This window comes from Schistocerca gregaria, unplaced genomic scaffold (genome assembly GCF_023897955.1).
Source record: "Schistocerca gregaria isolate iqSchGreg1 unplaced genomic scaffold, iqSchGreg1.2 ptg000317l, whole genome shotgun sequence".
In the NCBI taxonomy this organism is placed as follows: domain Eukaryota; kingdom Metazoa; phylum Arthropoda; class Insecta; order Orthoptera; family Acrididae; genus Schistocerca; species Schistocerca gregaria.
Genome location: NW_026061795.1, coordinates 15,047,545 through 15,067,407, shown reverse-complemented (window position 1 = coordinate 15,067,407; position 19,863 = coordinate 15,047,545).

The window sequence follows — 19,863 nt, the reverse complement described above, 5'->3', positions numbered from 1 at the left end:
CAAAATTTCTTAGGGTTTTGTGCCAATCAGTACATAGAACTTTACTTTCGAATTCATTGAATGCCTCTCGCATAGCCCTCCTCACACTACATTTCGCTTCGCGTAATTTTTGTTTGTCTGCAAGGCTTTGGCTATGTTTATGTTTGCTGTGAAGTTCCCTTTGCTTCCGCAACAGTTTTAAAACTCAGTTGTTGTACCACGGTGGCTCTTTTCCATTTCTTACGATCTTGCTTGGCACGTACTCATCTAACGCATATTGTACGATGGTTTTGAACTTTGTCCACTGATCCTCAACACTATCTGTACTTGAGACGAAACTTTTGTGTTGAGCCGTCAGGTACTCTGTAATCTGCTTTTTGTCACTTTTGCTATACACAAAAATCTTCCTACCTTCTTTAATATTTCTACTTATGGCTGAAATCAGTGATGCAGTAACCGCTTTATGATCGCTGATTCCGTGTTCTGCGTTAACTGTTTCGGGCCTGTTTGTCGCCAGAATGTCCAATATGTTATCGCCACGAGTCGGTTCTCTGTTTAACTGCTCAAGGTAGTTTTTCAGATAAAGCACTTTAAAAAAATTTCACTGGATTCTTTGTCCCTGCCACCCGTTATAAACGTTTGAGTCTCCCAGTCTAACGGGTGATTAAAAAGTCAGTATAAATTGGAAAAAGTGATAAACCATGGAATAATGTAGATAGAGAGGTAAAAATTGAGACACATGCTTGGAATGACATGGGGATTTATTAGAAAAAACAAATTCACAAAATGTCTGACAGATCTCTTATGCGCGTCGTTTGGTGATGATCGTGTGCTGAGCCGCCACTTTCGTCACACTTGGCCTCCTAGGTCCCCAGACCTCAGTACGTGCTATTATTGGCTTTGGGGTTACCTGAAGTCGCAAGTGTATCGTGATCGAGCGACATCTCTAGGGATGCTGTAAGACAACATCCAACGCCAATGCCTCACCACATACTCCGGACATGCTTTACAGTGCTTTTCACAACATTATTCCTCGATTACAATTACTGTTGAGGAATGATGGTGGACATATTGAGCATTTCCTGTAAAGAACATCATTTTTGCTTTGTCATGCTATTCTGATCTGATGAAGAGCAACCTGTCGGACATTTTTTGAGCTTTTGTATTTTTATTTTTATTTTTTTTTTTTTTTTGTTCTAATCAAATCCCATGTCATTCCAAGCATGTGTGTCAATTTGTACCTCCATATCTACATTATTCCGTGATTTATTCAGTTTTCAAATTTATACTGACTTCTTGGTCACCTGGTGTATCTGGAAAATTAAAATCTCCACCCAGAACTAGAACATGATGGGGAAATGTACTCCGCAAATAGCTCCTCTTCGTCTTCTGCAATGCAACGCTGTTATCCAGCACTTCCAGATACCGAAGTATGTCAGTGACTGATGCTGGCAACAAGGATCTCACGAACAGAAACGACGTATTGTACACCACTGCACGCCGATCTACGCCGCTAGACAGGCAACTTATTTCGGGTGCCCCTGTAGGCCAGTGGCAGGGTTCTCCGGGAAAAGGCCGCTTCCCCCACCAAAAGCGCTGCTCGCTCTTAAGTTTACAGACAGACTATACCTTGAAACCAACACCAACTGAAAGCCAGTATGGTGTATGGCGAGTCTGTACTGAAGAAAGATGGCGTGCATGGCGTTCTTCCATCTCTTTGGTCAATGTTCGAACACACTTTCAGAATATCTGTCTTGCTTGATATTGCGCTGCACGTTTGGAAAGACTCCTCAGCGTGCGTTTTCCAAGCTATGACGATATAAACTCGGCATTCTCAAAGCTCTACGTTCGAATGAACAGTCCGAGTGCCGATGGCATAACCGACACGTGCCCTTAGCGCCAGGATGTCACCCAGAACAAGTCCGGCCCAAAGGGGCTCCCCTAAACAGCCGCCAGTTCCGCAAACTGGAAGCTGTATCAAAGTTGTTACCGTATCGTCACAGTCCAACACATGTTAGACTGTGTTGAAATTCAAGTTTTTCTGGATATTAATATAATATGAATGTGCTTGAAGGTCTCTCGGGCATGCAGCTGTAGGCAGTATCTATCTTACCCCTGGTGAGACAAGCCTCTACATCCTTACATTTGTCCTCTATCCATCCCTGCTTAGCCATTTTGCACTTCCTGTCGATTTCATTTTTGAGACGTTTGTATTCCTTTTTGCCTGCTTCACTTACTGTATTTTCATATTTTCTCCTTTCATCAGTTAGATTCAATATCTCTTCTGTTACCCAAGGATTTCTACTAGCCCTCGTCTTTTTACCTACTTGATCCTCTGCTGCCTTCACTATTTCATCTCTGAAAGCTACCCATTCTTCTTCTACTGTATTTCTTTCCCCCATTACTGTCAATTGTTCCTTTATGCTCTCACTGAAACTCTGTACAACCTCTTGTTCTTTCTCTTTATCGAGGTCCCATCTCCTTAAATTCCCACCTGTTTGCAGTTTTAATCTACAGGACATAACCAATAGATTGTGGTCAGAGTCCACATTTGCCCCTGGAAATGTCTTACAATTTAAAACCTGGTTCCTTAATCTCTGCCTTACCATTATATAATCTATCTGATACCTTTTAGTATCTCCAGGGTTCTTCCATGTATACAACCTCCTTTCATGATTCTGAAACCAAGTGTTAGCTACAATTAAGTTGTGCTGTGTGCAAAATTCTACCAGGCAGCTTCCTCTTTCATTTCTTAACCCCAATCCATATTCACCTACTACGTTTCCTTCTCTTCCTTTTCCCACTATCGTGTTCCAGTCACGGCGTAGCGTGCCATCATCATCAGATTACTCCTGTTGACTGACGTCCAATGCCGGCGGGCGGTGTGGTATATATACCTGTCGCCTCTCCCCTCCACTGACTCCGCGTATGGACCGAGGGATGTGCAGGCCGCGGTGATCTTTCAAATTTCAACGCTTTTTTCATCAAAAGTGCAACAATGCTATTTGCTATTAAAGGTTTGAAAGCTACTGGAGTATGGCCCACGGACCAGTCCGTATTCACCGATGCAGATTTCCTCCCGGAAGACAAAACTGACATCGGACTTGAGAGGCCGTCAGATAAAGAGGTTATTGTATCTGGAGCTGAACGATTGGAGTTGCCTTCACCTAGCACACCAGGTAAAAAAGACGACGCCAACAGGTTGGGTGATCAAGCTGGCAGGTTTCAGCGAATTGTAACTATGAACTGCCGCCCAAGAATGACGAAGTTATTGAGGCTAATTGTTCTAGTCCTGCAACTGCTAGATCGTACATTTATGGGTGCACTTAAGACTCACTACAGCGAGAATATTTGGCAGTGGATGCTCCATGAAAGCAAACTTGTTGGATCCTATGATATAGTGTGTTTCTTTGGCAAGGGAAGGAAATACAGTAGAAGGAAGAAGTAGTGAAGGCAGCAGAGGATCAAATAGGTAAAAAGACGAGGGCTATTAGAAATCCTTGGATAACAGAAGAGATATTGAATTTAATTGATGAAAGGAGAAAATATAAAAATGCAATAAATGAAGCAGCCAACAAGGTACACAGACGTCTCAAAAATGAGATCGACAGGAAGCGCAAAATGGCTAAGCAGACATGGATGGCTAGAGGACAAATGTAAGGATGTAGAAGCTTATCTCACTAGGGGGTCTTTGGCAAAGTTCTTTTCCTCTCTTTTCTTTAATAATGACTTCTAACTCTTTTTTGTACAGCAAATCAGTTGAAACAATGGTCTTTCCCCTCATCCATTCTCGGGAATACGAACATCAGGGCAACATAAGAACCTCCTGCACTCAGCAAACAGATGACCGTTACTAGAGACCCACACTCAGCAGCAGTCAGAGAACAAATTTGGCGTTTACCTCTGCTTGCAGTATCAGTCTGAACTACACTAAGGCCTGTTTCCTCAACGTTCCATACACGATCTTCTGGATATTTATGTTTCCAGAATTCAGCTTATAGCAAGTCGTAGAATGAGTTAACTCTCTCATGCGAAAAGCGTTTTGCTCGAGCATATGATGTTCCAGTTGGCTTTCTAATCGAAAGCTTATCTTGATGACGTCGAAGAAAATGGCCAAGACAAGCCCTTCCATTCACAACTGCAAGTTGGTAGGCCATTTTTCTAACATCCATACTAGTAAAAGCATAGAATTTGGCCTCCATATATTGTATGTAAACCACTAGTTCTCTTTCTAGGGCAGCTGGTTTTCTTCCAAACTTTTTAGTTTCAACATCTGTCAGGTATTAGCCTCATACACATACTGGCACAGAGTTGTTTTTGGGACAGCGCAATGTTTGCTTTTTTAACTCCCATGAGTTTTACTACAACAGCAGACACTGCCTCTCGCATTTTGTTTTTATCCCACACCTGCCTTTTACGGGTTCATTTAGGTGCCAGATTAGTCCTAGGCATCTGAAAACAGAAATAAAAACATTTTACGGTCTGCTTATAATATGGACCCTGGGGTCCACATTACAGTCACATACACCTTGTAAACTAGTGTAGACAGCTTAAAAATGCAATAATACCATACTTTTAATCTATTTGAAACTGTTGCCAATACTTAGTAGGTTGCATCTAAGTATTAACCAATAATGGTATGTTAATACACCACTAGAGTTCAGCTAAATATTATTAAGATATTAAGGGGGGGGGGGGGGGGGGTGCATATTACCACCACTTACTCTACATGGTAATGCAAAGCAGGTGAAACATTTGGATAAAGGTGTACTTGCATTCACGTTGCTTGTAACAGCAAATCTGTTTGACAGGCTCATTGTCATTGTGAAAGCAAAACTAACAAGTAAAATGAAAACATCCACCATAAGCACGAATCCAGTATTTTGATGAATAAGGACTCAACTAGAAAGGTAGGCAGAGGTTGGAAAGTACCAGCCACAAAATCACTTGAAGTTTACCTTGTGGAAGAAAATATTATCCACTGTAACTCCAAATTAGTGTGCACTGACTGTAAAGTAAGAATTCATAGATATTACTATGCATGTATTGATTATAGCATTAAGTTAAATACGTGCAAGCATATACATAATGTTTATGAAGTAGAGAGTATAGAAGAAAAACCGTTTGAAATTTCTGAATTACCAGATGTACTACTTATGAATGTTGGAGAGGAAAATTCTGAAGCCAGTTTGTTCCTGTGACACAGAGGTACTGGCAGAAATTGTTTCTGGTATTTCAGTTACTGAAGTTTAGCTGGCCAACAAAATGGTAACTTCACTGAAGGCTAGTGTAGGTGCTGTTCATGCCAGTAGTGGCGTCTCTTTCAATAGCCCACAAAGGAGTCACAAGAGAAAACTTGCAGTACAGAGGAGACTGTTTTGAGTAAAGAAAACAAATTCCTCAAGCTGCATACTCATGGCAGTTCCTGATACAGAAGAAACTGTGAACACTTCTGGATGAAGGTTTACACCACATTAGCTAGTGTGTTGATCTCACATTCAGGAACATGATGGCTTTATTCCGTGTCCTGCCATCCAGTTTTAGGTTTTCCATTATTTCCCTAGATCAATCAAGGCAAATTCTGGGATGGTTCCTTTGAAAGGCCAAGGCCAATTTTCTCCCCCATCCTTGAAACAGTCAGAGCTTATGCTCTGTCTCTGATGGCCTCACTGTTGACAGAATGTCAGATGTCGATATTCCTTCCTTCTTCACTGGCCTCTGGTGCGGCAGTTCTGCTGACACGTGGGACCACCAGAAACTGCTGCGGCTTGTGCCAGCAGCCTAGAATGCTGGCATCACTGGGTCAGCCCCCTCCCAAGCCGTGCTGGGCAGTGATGACTGTGACTGAGGCTCAGCGCACTGCTGGTGATGGCCACACATTTGACAACTGTCCCAACGTGACAACAGAGTGAGTTGCAATCGTCAACTTGTAATATATATTTATTTTTGATCTAGCTAGATGGGTAACACTAGTGCAACTGTTAAACAGATTAAATATTTTCATATTCTAGCAAGGAATACACTAACATCTGATTGTGAACAATCAATTTTCCTGATAATGTAACTCATTTACCAAAAAATAAATTTGGTGAAGAAATAATAATTTCAGTATCAGTACAAACACATGCAGTTGGAATTAGGAATGAGTAATTATGAATTAGCAGTATAACCCAACTGAAAGCCTTTCAGGTTCCAATTTGCAGTATAATTTTACTTTTTAAAAAAAATTCCCCTTTTTGAAAAGTTATCTGTAACCAAATAACTCATATTCCAGAATTTTCTGTTTTTAGCGGGCCATTATTTCCTAAATTTAAGCATATAATTTTGTAGTTCTAATTTACCAGGGCACAAAAGTGGCTGTTTTTATTTGGAAACAAGTAATAATTTCAAACTTGTCATTAATGCTAGTAACACCCTGGCACAGATGCTAAGAGAGCAGATACCAAGTCTCACTGCTTGCCTGCTGGCTGCAGATGTTGATTGATTGTCTGAATGAGGAGAGGAACAAAACAGTGACATCATTTGTCCCAAGATCCAAAGTGGCAGAGACTGTGGGAGCAGCAAACCAACAGCACAATCTATTTGATGGCGAAGCAAAACAGGCAAATGAAGATGGAACACTGGGGTGGCAGGAAGATTAAAGAACTGGAGGGAGGAAGGGGGAGATCATAAGACACCCCAATGGTGCTATGTGTGACATGGTGCTGGAATCACTGCTAACCCACCCCAGTTCCCACTTCATACCATGATTGCGACACAATGGGGGATGACACAAGAAGAGGGGGTGGTGATGAAACAGCACAAAATGGAGAGGAAAACCTGACCAGCATGAAAGCAATGATGAAAGCCTTCAATTGTGGAAGAGAATTCAGGTACTTAAATCTAGGGAACAAACCACTTTTATGATGAAAACCAAAGACAGATGTAACTATGTAAGGTTGTATGCTACCATCGGTGATAATGGAGAATGGAAGAGTGTGTTTAGTGCAGAAGGCCAAATGGTAGGGGAGTCTCATAAAATGTGGGGGTTACAGATCATTATGGAGTAAGAGGCTTAGATTCAACCTTGTATGACCAATACGAAGTTCGCAGAGGATGGTAGATCCCCAGTGGGCCATGTGGCAAGAGTCCCCTTATCGCAATAAGTTTATTAGGCAGGGGGTTGGCCTCCAAGAGTCAGCTCAAGGCTGAGCAAAAAGGAATTGGACATGAGGTTGCAAACCCAGCACCAGAGAGGTCACACAAAAGGGGCACACCCTCCAGCCACAGGATCAGCAGTTCATTACCTGGGATACCCACATGAGTGGGAACCCAAAGAAAGTCAACTGAACAACCAGATGGTCAAGATTGGTAAGGTGGTCTTAGATGTCATAGACCAAGAAGAGGGAGGGAAAACCACTGTCTGATAGCCTCAAGGGCAGTTATCGAGTCTGCACATAACGTGGGTGGGAGAGGACTGTTAAACATACTAAAGAACCTGGTAAATGGCCATTAGCTATGCAGTACACATGCTACATGGGGCAGGTAAGAGATGGTGTTACTTGCCAGCAGAAGGCACATTCCTTCTAATTAGCAGATTTAGAGCCTAGAGCCATTCCATTAAAACACAACAGCAGCCTGAAACTCCCATAAAAGCTGGCAGAACAAACAATGAAACACAGACCCCTCTGAATCTGGGATCAAGGAACTAACCAAGGGGGAGGAGGTTTTTGGAGAGAACGGGGAACAGGACAAAGAGGGAAGATAAAAATCATGGCAAAGGACTGCAAGCTGGAGCCCAACTGTTAAACTCACCTGAAGAGCGAGCAATTTCCTGCTGCTAAAGTATAAAATATAAGGGATGTGTGGGGAAAGAGAAGATGGTGATGGCATAGGAAACAGGAAGCTTAGACTGTTGTACCAAAAGGGCAGTGAGTGGGGGACAACCCCAGCTTCAACCAGGAAACAATACGGCTAGTGCAAAAGGTACTGATGATCAGATAGATACCACAATGGTGGACCTGCTCCAAGAGGATCAGTATGGAAGGAGCAACTGAGCCCTAAATTTGGCTACCATGCCCCCCTCCCCCTCCACACACACACACACACACACACACACACACACACACACACACACACACACACACACACACACACACACAAGTAAATGTCATAAGACGAACCAAGAAATGGAAGTGGTGGACCACAATCAGAAATTGGGTCTCGAGATAGAGCTCCAGTAGGTATCGTACACAATATGGTGACAGAAATGCACCACCCACAATTTAAGAAGAGAAAACTGAAAACTGTGTGAGAAGGTCCATGCAGAAGCATACCACATGGCACCCTGGAACTGTCACTTCACAAAAGCCACCAAGTGTTTGAGTTATTTAACACAGAAGTCATCCACATGCAGAGCAGGGGTGACCAACAGTTTGACGGAGGTCACAAGTCCTTTAATAGTGATGAGGAAAAGGATACTTCACTGAACCCTATGGAATGCCATCCTCCTCAGCAATGGAGTGTCCTTATCCCAGGACTTATGTTCCTTCTTCTCTTTCATAAGTAGAGGAGGACACACACTAGATGCCAGAGAGGTAAGGGGGGAGAGAGAGGCTTCTGCTAGTTCTATAAAGAGAGACCAGGCAACCTTGGGGATGCTAGAGCTGACGGTTCCATGGCCAATGTGTACCAGCAGACTCTTGGACTGAGAGAAGGCCCTAATGGCAGCAGACACCAGAGAAGAGGCACTTCTCTGGTGGATGAAAGGAGCAACAGTTGGAGGGGAGGAAGATGTAAGTTCAGGGGAGAGGGAGAGAAGAGTGAGGCATCACTGGGATAAGGTGGGGGAAAGGATGTAACAGAGTCAATAGTAGATTTTTGTAGACACAAGGCAAAGCTGATCGTATACCCCAATATATTCTTTCCTTCTTACAAACCAGCGACAGTTGTGACAATGAATACATGTGGTCAGTAGAACAAAGGCACACCTGGGCATCCTCATTCATTGCATACAGGATTAATACATGTGTACAAATCATAAACACCAAAAACATTTTAGCAGTGGCAGGACATACATCACAGTGCACAGTGATAAGCCATAACCTTGACCTTGTCTTGGGGGTATCCCCTTCAAAGACCAGAATAAAGTGGTCATTATCAGTGTGGTTGTCCTCAGTGCCTTTCTGAATATGATGAACAAAATGAATGCCTTGCCACTCCAGACTGGCCCACGCTTCACCAGTTTGGAAGATGAGGTCTCTATGAAAAAGACACCCTGAAGCATATTCAAAGGCTAGTGAGGAGTAATGGTTTGCCAAACTTGTCTTTGATAGTTTCTACCAAAATAATGGGTTCATGGTGGGAAGGTGTCCTTGTCAGTCTTGATGCAGACCAGGTAATGGGGAAAAGATTTGACCCCAAGCAAGCGAGTCTGACCCTCCTCCCATGAGGGGATAGTTGTAAGTTGAAAAGGGGTACCATGAAAAGTCGTTCCTGACTAAAGGTCAGCCAAAGACGGCCGGTTTTTTAAGTCTGATACAAAGTGTAGACCCTAATAGCACCAAAACCAATCAGGGGCTCTCCCCTTGTGCACTACTCAGCCACACCAAGGGCCAATGCCATAGGGGCTGTTGCTGGGAGTTCCAATGCTTCAGAATGACAAGCCACTACTCCTAGGCATACACAGGGAGGTAGCAGCTCATGTATCAGAACTGTCATCCCTGTTTTCAGAGGACTCCATCAAAAGAGTACATAACACCCCAAGCACACGAAATGACTACTGTGCTAGCTGTACAGCACAAAAAGGGCAATGGCTTCCGGTAAAAAATGGAAGAGGTGGTAAGCCCACATGCCAAAGACTTCATGTATGGTGTTATTCCACAGCTGGCTCACACCATGGAGACAAAATTTAGAGTAGTTCAATCCCCAAAGAGGGACCAAAATTTCCAAAAAGGGAATTGTAAAGCAAGAGGAATAATACTGTAAGGGATATAAACAAAAAAAAGATAGCCAGGCCAATGTAAGCAAGGGAAAGGATTGAGGACAGGGATGGATGAGCACGGGAAAGTTAATGCAATTTTGAAAAGTAGAAAGGATCCAATTGCTAGCAGCCTCATGTGCACAAAATAATTGTGACCCCCTTCCACTGGGGAATGGGGATGGAGCAGATATAGAAACATGATTCTGTGATGTTAAAGATAAACGAATCTTCATATGTGAGTATTACTGGATTTGCTCCAAGTATCCACTGGCCAACATGCAAACATGTAGTACTGAGGTCAGACTGGCCATCGTGACAGCTCTATTTCTCATGCAGTGAAGTAGACAACACTACCCAGTGCTGTTGGCACTGTTGCAGTCACATGTTGTATTGCCATGCTAGGTGACACGACAACTCACCATAGTGCACACAACTACACACTGCTTACTCTAGAGCCCTGGAAATTAATATTAAACCGACTGAGCATATACAAATTAAGAGATGACTCACAATTCAATAATGTGCAGATCAGAGAATCAGTTTCATACGTAGCGTGAAATGAAATGACAGTATGGCATTTCTGGCCGGGAGATCGTATGCAGGAGAAATCGGCTGCCTACTGCAAGTCTACATCAGTTGATACTGCTTATTTTTGCATCTAAAGAAATGGTAAAATGGTGATATGCACAACACAACACCCAACCTCTGAGAGGATAAATTCTCAAATTGGCCAGGAATTGCACCTGGAGCCCCTGCACAGCTGTTGGTCTCTCTATCCGACAGCCACAGTGATGGACAGAGCTGGCATCCAACACACTCATTTACTGACAGTCCTGTAAGGCATTGTGTATCGGAAGAGGAAAGCAACATTGGGCATATGAATATAGGGATGACTCACAAGGCATTTCAGTATTGTGCTTACACACAATCAGTTGCATATATGGTGTGCTGTTTGGATGCTCTTGCTGCCATGGTATGCCAAAAGCTTATCCCTCACACCCAATGACAGGTCCTGTAAGCAAATAAGTAAACACTAAATCAGAATGCAGGCATTGTGTATTGAAACAGGAAAGTAACATTGAGCATATTTGAATTTATAGACGTCTCACAAGGTATTTCAGTATAGTGCATATTACATAATTAATCTCATACCTGGTGTGCTGTGTGGAATCTCCAGCTACCTTTTTTAAGCCAAAAGCTTACCCTTCACGCCCAGTAAGTAAACAAACAGGAAGACAAGATGTCCAGCGAGTGAGATCACAGGTGTTTTCTTCGTCCACTAAAAGAACTTATTTGAGAGGAAATAGTGTCAAATTTAAATTTCCTTTGTTTTGTATATTTGCTGTAGTGTCCATTCTTGTCACAAAACTGAATATTTGCGTCCCCATAGAGATTATTCTTGAAAAAAAAAAAAAAAAAAAAACTTTGTGTAATCTGAAGTCACGATAATTGTGACATAATGCGAAATTTTGCATTCCAAAACACAAAAAATTGTATTAAAATTTTCTTGATAGCGGAAAATTCGTTTAAGAAAGGCAGCTACTAGTTTCATCAGTGCCTATTGTTACAATAAAAGTATAATTAAAAGTTTTTTAAATTGTATTTAACTAACACATTTCATATTGTTCACTAGTTAGAGGCGATCTAGGCATAAATTTAAAACCTGACCAAACACTAAAGTAAATTCTCTAAAAGCAAAGTAATTACTAATTCACTCTCCTGTCATTGTATCTCTAAATCAGTACAAAAACAACAACAATGGCATGTAAGACCTCCATGTCATTTTTGCATACATATAGCCAATCTCGTGTCCTGGACAAATTTAAAACTTAATTATTCTTTTGAAACTGATCATGAGTGGGAAATGTGGAAGCTGTTATAGCATTGTGAGTAGAGGGATTTGTTGCTAACCTTGTAGGAAATATTTTCACTGGGGGAGGGAGAACAGAAGAAGCTCTCTCCTGGAACTGCAGAGTATGCAGTAGGAACATTTTGGTTGGGGTACAGGAAAGGAAAATCTGTGCCCTTGGGGCACAGTTGAAGGAAGCAAGGAAGGAACTGATAAGGATCAAGAGAGATAGGGAGGTTGTGAACTGGCAGCTTGTAGGAGGGTAGGAAGAAAGAGAACATGATCTGATGTTTTTGGCGTTGATGATAAAACTGTGTGTCTACCACTGCCAGAGCCTCTGGTAGAACACGGAGCAAGAAATGTGCAGCACACTTCAACTGAGGCCAAGAAGCTTAGAAATATACAAAATGTTAGGAAGAAGAAAGTGCTGCTGCTAGGTATTAGGCATGGGTGAGTTGTAGGCCCCGAGTTACAGGAATGTTTAGGGGCAACATACCAGGCCACCAGTATGTTCCAGCCAAATGCAGGGCAAAGTCATGTGATAGAGGACTTAAGGTCTTTACAAAAGAAGACCATGTAGTGATAGTGGGTGGGGCAGGAAACAGTTTGCACAGGGATAGGGCACATGACATAGGTGGTGACCTGGGCAAGATAGCTTCCCTGACTTGTGGCAGTACACTTTGTTGAGCTGTTCCGGTGTCACGATTGGCCACACCTTGATGGAGATGTGAGGCGAATCAATTTGGGGTTAGGGAAGCCAACTTTGCTCACATGCCCGTCGGGACTATCGACAGATGGGGTTTCACTGGGTGTGGCCTATACCTAAACAGGACTGGCAAAGGAAGATTGGTACAGCTGATTCGTGAAAGTATAGGGGGTGGATCTCGGGCCACACATGGTCAAATACCTGTTGTCATCAGTATGAGAAGTAGGTCTTTTTTAGGATAAATCCAGACAACAGGTTCCCCTGCCTAAAGAGTGTCTCCAGCAGTTTGAATTAACAGGGCTTGATATCACCAAGATATTAATAATTTTGTGTTTGTATGGATCTCCCAGAGATAGTGTGGACACTGTTTTTCAATAAATTAACAGAATTTCTATATAAAGTCTCAAGTACAAAGCTCAGCACAATTCTGTGTGGGGACATTAAAATCAACATGAATATCATAAATGAATCCAGCAGCACCTTCATAAATATACTTCAAAGTTTTGGCCTCTCCCTATTGGTCAATAGTGCAACAAGGGTTGCTACAATGACTTCATCAGTAATTGACCATGTTGCCACAAATATGGGCAGGGAAAATGTGATGTAGCTGTAAAAGATCTCGGATTATCAGACCATCTCTGTCAAACAACAACAGTAATATGAGACATGAAATCATCCCATAAACTACAAGCCTACAAATGACATCCATTGGAAATGAAAATAAAAGATTTTTCAAAGGAACTAGCAAAAAAAAAACGCTGGGATGAAGTGTATAGGGAAACCAATGTGAATAAGAATCCACATTATTTAAATTGAACTTTGAAAAGGCATTTCCAAAAGTATGCATGTCTGTATCAACGTCACACAAAAGTAGATGGATAACAGCAGGTACTAAGAAGTCCTCCCAAACAATTAAATACCTCACTTCCATGGAAAAGAGTCACAATGATCCATAGGAAGGTGCTGATAGCTGCAACAAAATCGTTTAATGACACAGTAATATATAATGCAGGGAATAAAAGCAAAGCAGTCTGGGATGTTATAAAAACGGGAACGGGAACAGGGAGAGGCAAAGAAAGACAGACAGAATAACATATTCCTAAGGGAGGAGGATAAGGTAATAAATAAGCCACAACACTTATCAAAGTATGTAAATGAGCATTTTTCAAGTATTTTAGGGAAGTTATGGCAAGAATTCCCCAAAACAAATATAACCCCTGTAAAAAATGTTGCACTAAATACAATGATGTTACTTCAAATCACAGATAATGAAGCCAGTAAAACTTTAGTTTTCGAACAAAGTCAGTAGGCTTAAATGAAGTATCAATGTGTGTACTAAAACAATGCATAGAGGTTGTACAAGGTCCCTTAACACACATAATAAATGAATCCTGTACACCAGGGACATTTCCACAGCAGTTAAAACAGGCAAGAGTTGTGCCTTTGTTTGAGAAAGGTAATGCAGAAAATTACAAGCTGTCACCATTCTCAAAAATAATAGAAGCAATTATGAAAAACAGATTAATGAATTACCTGAATAAATACAATCTTTTAAGTGAATCACAGTTTTGTTTGTGATGTGGCAAAAATACGGAGTCAGCTGTCGTAGAATGCACAAAAGTTGTACTTGATGCTCTTGATAAAGAAGAGTCTGTCAGAGGGTTCCTTTATGATCTTTCTAAGACCTTTGATGCAGTCGACCACAAGATTCAATTAAATCAATTAGAAGCATTAGGAGAAAGAGTGGTAGCTAAGGACTGGTTTTGATCATACCTAGCAGATAGGGTACAAAGAATAGTGATAACACATACTTCAAATAGAGCTTAACATTTAGTAAAACACTTACCCGAACAAATGTAAGCACATTACACACATCCATGCCCGAGGCAGGATTTCAACCTGCGACCGTAGCAGTCGTGCGGTTCTGGACTGAACTGCTCGGCCACCACGGCCGGCGAAAAATACATTAATATGGGGTTTCCGCAAGGTATCAAATGAGGACCAATAGTATTCCTGATGTACATCAATGACTTTCCCAGTAGTGTTACTCATGGTGAAAAAATTCTTTTCACTGATGACAGCAATATTATAGTCAGTGAGAAAACAAGAGAACTCCTCTAAGAGAAAGCAAATGAAACTCTCAAGGAAGTCTACAATTGATTGATTTTTATTGTTGTAGACACCTCGGAGATCATCTGAGGCATTACAAAACAGAGAAACTTCTGGTACAAATTGATATTGCATAGTAAATTTAGCCAATTACAGACGTACTCATATATAGAAGCATGTAAAAACTGATCACAAAGTGTGGTCATACCATATTCTTTGCCACCCTTCAAAATTCATCCGTTTCATAAATGTTGAGTTCAAGAAGAAATTCTTTTACTTTTTTTTTTTATTGGAAGATCTGTGATATGTTGGGGTATGGCATTAAAAAATTTTATGGGCTTGTATAAAGAGCACTTTTGTGTTTTTTATAGTTACATCAGAAAGAAACTAGGTCTTGCTTGTTTCTTGTGTTATAATTATGCCGCATGTCATACTGTTGATACTTCGGATAGATTTCCTTGGTATGCATTACACACTATGGTATAAATATTGACAGCAGGGTCATAATCTGTAATTTTTTAAAGCTCGGTCTACAGTGAGCTCTGGGTGCCAAGCTACATATCAGTCTTATTTTGTAGTTTGAAGACATTAGCTGCCTTGCTTTGATGTCCCCACAGTAAATGTGACTGTGGTTTCTTTTGCTTTAAGTACTGGCACATTTAGACAAAGACACAGCTTCCTTGGAGAAAATATTCCTTTGCTAATGCTGCTTCCCACCTTTTTGAATCAATTGAGATTCCTAGGAAATCAACAGCATTTGAGCTCTGCTCAAGTTCAGTGTTATTATTCCACGATACATACAGGTCTTGATTTTTTTTTTTTTTGACACAAAGGGAATTAGCTTTACACCAGTTTTCAACTTTGACAGTGCACTGGTCTGCTTAATATTTGACCTTCTGTGCTGTTTCTGCAGTTATACAGACTGCAAGATCATCTGCAAATAAGTAACTCCTAGCTGATGGCCCAACTATGTTACATGATAAGTCATTTATATAAATAATAAATAGAATTGGGCCAAGTACAGAACATGCCCACAAGTAAGTAATCTGATTCTGTACCATTAAAAACCACCTTCTGCACTCTATTACTTAGATAGGATTTTATCAATTCCCGAGCACTTCGTGTAAAGCCATAGAATTGCACTTTGTTCAATAAGATTTCATGAGACACAGTGTCAAAAGCTTTTCATAAATCACAGAGTTTATTATGAACCATGAGCTTGCTTTCTAGTTGCTTCACACACTGTGTTAAAAGTGATAAGGCAGATTTAACAGTTCCTAACCCTGATCTGAAGCCAAATTGTCTATCACTGAAGATATAGTTTCCTTCAAAGTATTTTACTATTTAATATAGCTTCTATCACTTTAGACAAGACTGGCACAATTGAAACAGGCCTAAAATTATCACAACTTTGGAGGCTGCCTTTTTTGTGTTTTCGAGTGACTTTACTGCCCTGGGGAACTGCGCCTCCAAAATACATGTATTTACTACATGTGTTATCAATTCTGGCAGCTGAACTGAATCACATTTAACATGGCTGAACTTAAACCATAAAAGTCATCAGTAAAACTGTTCTTCATTTTCCTCAGTATATAGGTAACATCCTGTACCTTGACAAATTTAAAGCTAAATGTACTTCCAGGTTTTGTGGTGTTTCTCAGGCAGTATTTATGGTCAGTGACTATATTGTAAGTGCCAATCACCTTCTCAGTGAAGGATGTATTTAACTGTGCAGCATTCAGATTGCTGCCTTCAGCCTGTGAAGTCATTTTCCTGTTGCATTGACTGTTAATGATATTATTTTCTGATGTTAGTATTATATCTTCATTTTTTCATACACCTAGCTTCCTTTAAGGCCTGTCTTAATCTTTCCTTTTTCACTGTGAGCATGTCTTTAAATACTTGAGAACCTGTACTTTTGTACAGGCATAATACTGATCACACTCCCTCTTGATCTCCAACACCTTTTCACCCTTGACCTTATTTACTCTTAGTGCCTTTTTATTAATTGGTACGTTAATGGGAAACGACATCTTAGCATATACAGAAAGAGTAGATATGAGTTCTTCCACCTTTCTACCTATTGCATGTTCTCGATAAACTTGCAACCAATAACTTTTATCAATAGTAGACTTAAACATATTTAGATTATCATAATTGACCACACATACACTCTTTCCTGCCATGTGCACTGAGTCAGTGGCCAGATACCCAGGTCTTAATTACGTCTGACTTCAGATGCACTAACTCATTTGATACAAATATATTGTCAATACATGTACCAGTACCTTTATAATGAAGCCTTGTTATTTCAGTGGTTGTAATATAAAGACCAAATGAATTTAATAAATTATTTGCATATGAGTTACAGATAGTGGACAACTGAAAATTCAAATTGAAATCTCCACAGACTGTCAGTATTGCCTCACGTGTTCCAATATTTCTACGGAATCCAAACTGACCTTCCCCAAGGTCGGCTTCAACTAGTTTTTCCATTTGTCTGTAAAGAATTGACATTAGTATTTTGCAGCAGTGACTTATTAAACTGATAGTTTGGTAATTTTCTCATCTGTCAACGCTTGCTCTCTTTGGGATTGGAATTATTATACTCTTCTTGAGGTCTGTGGGTATTCCGCCTGTCTCATACACCTTGCTCACCAGATGGTAGAGTTTTGTCAGGACTGGCTCTCCCAAGGCCGTCAGTAGTTCTAATGTAATGTTGTCTACTCCTGGGGCCCTGGTTCGACTCAGGTCTTTCAGTGCTCTGTCAAACTCTTCACACAGTATCATATCTCCCACTTCATTTTCATCTACGTTCTCTTCCATTTCCATAATATTGGCCTTGTATAGACCCTCTATATACTCCTTCCACCTTTCTGCTTTCCCTTCTTTGCTTAGAACTGGGTTTCCATCTGAGCTCTTGATGTTCATACAAGTGGTTCTCTTTTCTTCAAAGGTCTCTCAAATTTTCCTGTAGGCAGTATCTATCTTACCCCTAGTGAGATCAGCCCCTAAAGCCTTACATTTGTCCTCTAGCCATCTTGCACTTCCTGTCAATCACATTTTTGAGACGTTTGTATTCCTTTTTGCCTGCATTTTTATGTTTTTTCCTTTCATCAATTAAATTCAATATTTCTTCTGTTACCCAACGGTTTCTACTAGACCTCTTCTTTTTACATATTTGATCTTCTGCTGCCTTTACTGTTTCATCCCTCAATGCTACCCATTCTTCTTCTACTGTATTTCCTTCCCCCATTGGTTCCCTTATGCTCTCCCTGAAACTCTGTACCACCTCTGGTTCTTTCAGTTTATCCAGGTCCCATCTCCTTAAATTCCCACCTTTTTGCAGTTTCTTCAGTTTTAATCTACAGGTCCTAACCAATAGATTGTGGTCAGAGTCCACATCTGCCCCTGGAAATGTCTTACAATGTTTCCTTTCCTCCCTACCGAATTCCATTCACCCATGACTATTAAATTTTCGTCTCCCTTCACTACCTGAATAATTTCTTTTACCTCATCATACATTTTATCAATTTCTTCATCATGTGCAGAGCTAGTTGGCATATAAACTTGTACTACTGTAGTAGCGTTCACTATGCTGTTTGTAGTAGCTTACCCGCATTCCTATTTTCCTATTCATTATTAAACCTACTCCTGCATTACCCCTATTTGATTTTGTGTTTATAACCCTGTATTCAACTCACCAAAGTCTTGTTCCTCTTGCCACCGAACTTTACTAATTCTCACTATATCTAACTTTAACCTATCCATTTCTCTTTTTAAATTTTCTTACATATCTGCCCGATTAAGGGATCTGACATTACACGCTGCGATCCGTAGAATGCCAGTTTTCTTTCTCCTGATAACGACATCCTCGAGTAGGCCCCTCCTGGAGATTATAATGGGGGACTATTTTACCCAAGAAGACACCATCATTTAACCATACAGTAAAGCTGCATGCCCTCAGGAAAAATTATGGCTGTAGTTTCCCCTTGCTTTCAACTGTTCGCAGTACCAAGACAGCAGGGCCATTTTGATTAGTGTTTCAAGGCCAGATCATTCAATCATCCAGACTGTTGCTCCTGCAACTACTGAAAAGGCTGCTGCCCCTCTTCAGGAACCGCACGTTTGTCGGGCCTCTCAACAGATACCCCTCCGTTGTGGTTCCTCCTACAGTACGGCTATCTGTATCGCTGAGGCATGCAAGCCTCCACACCAATGGCAAAGTCCATGTTTCTTGGGGGGGGGGGGGGGGGGTGTACTTTTCATTAATAATCCAAATTATTAGCATTGAGATTGTTGTGTCTTCACGTATTATTATAATACATTATTAATGTTAGTGTTATTATTATTTTGTTTTCTGTGTAATATTGTTCCTGGTCATGTGTAAGTTAGCGCCTGAAGCATCTAATCTAGTCAGGGTAAATAAGCCATAAATAAATAAGTTTGGGAATTTTGTTGCAAAAACTACAACAGTTAACTGATAAAATTTGTCAAAGTTTCTTCACTCTGAATGCTGTCTGATTTTGTTATCTGTATGTCAACTGCTTTGTGTTCATCAGAGTATCTCAGACTACCATGTAGGCTAAAAACCACCATGTGCACCCCGCAAGTACTTACCGAACTGAGTAGCTGCTTCCTTTGTGTAGTGTACCCTGATCTGTCTAGGAGAGTCCTACAATTATCCACCCAATAATGGAGGTCCAGCCAAGACTGTCAGACTCAACAAAGCCTCTGGCCGAGATTGTCCACTCGGCTCCAGACCTTAGGACCCCAGTCAACTCTGGAAACTGTGCTGCAAATCGTGAGCTGTTCTTGCACTCCATATGAGAGGCCAGCAGCCTCCACCAGTCATCTGAATGAACTGAGGATGACCTCAGAAACCTCGCAAAGGCACTGTCAGAACTGATGCCACTCCTCGGAGATGACTGCACCCTGCAAGCTCAATAGCCACAGGCAAAGATGCCCCATCTCGGATGAGGCTCCCTGACAGACCTACTGAGTGCATATTGGCTATCTTTCTGGCTCTGAACAATATTTCCCTAATGTGTCCAACACTTGTGAACCCCTCCTCCGGTGAGCTCACTCAGATGCCGTCAGAGGAGTGACACACAGACGAGTGGGCGTGGCTGGACAGCCAGCCTCCACATGCCTAACCTAGCAGTGTAGTTAGTCGTTCAAGAGAAATGACGACTGTGCTACACACTACTTGAATTTCCACTTTAAAGTTAGAAAAATGTGAGACTACACCTCTTAAAT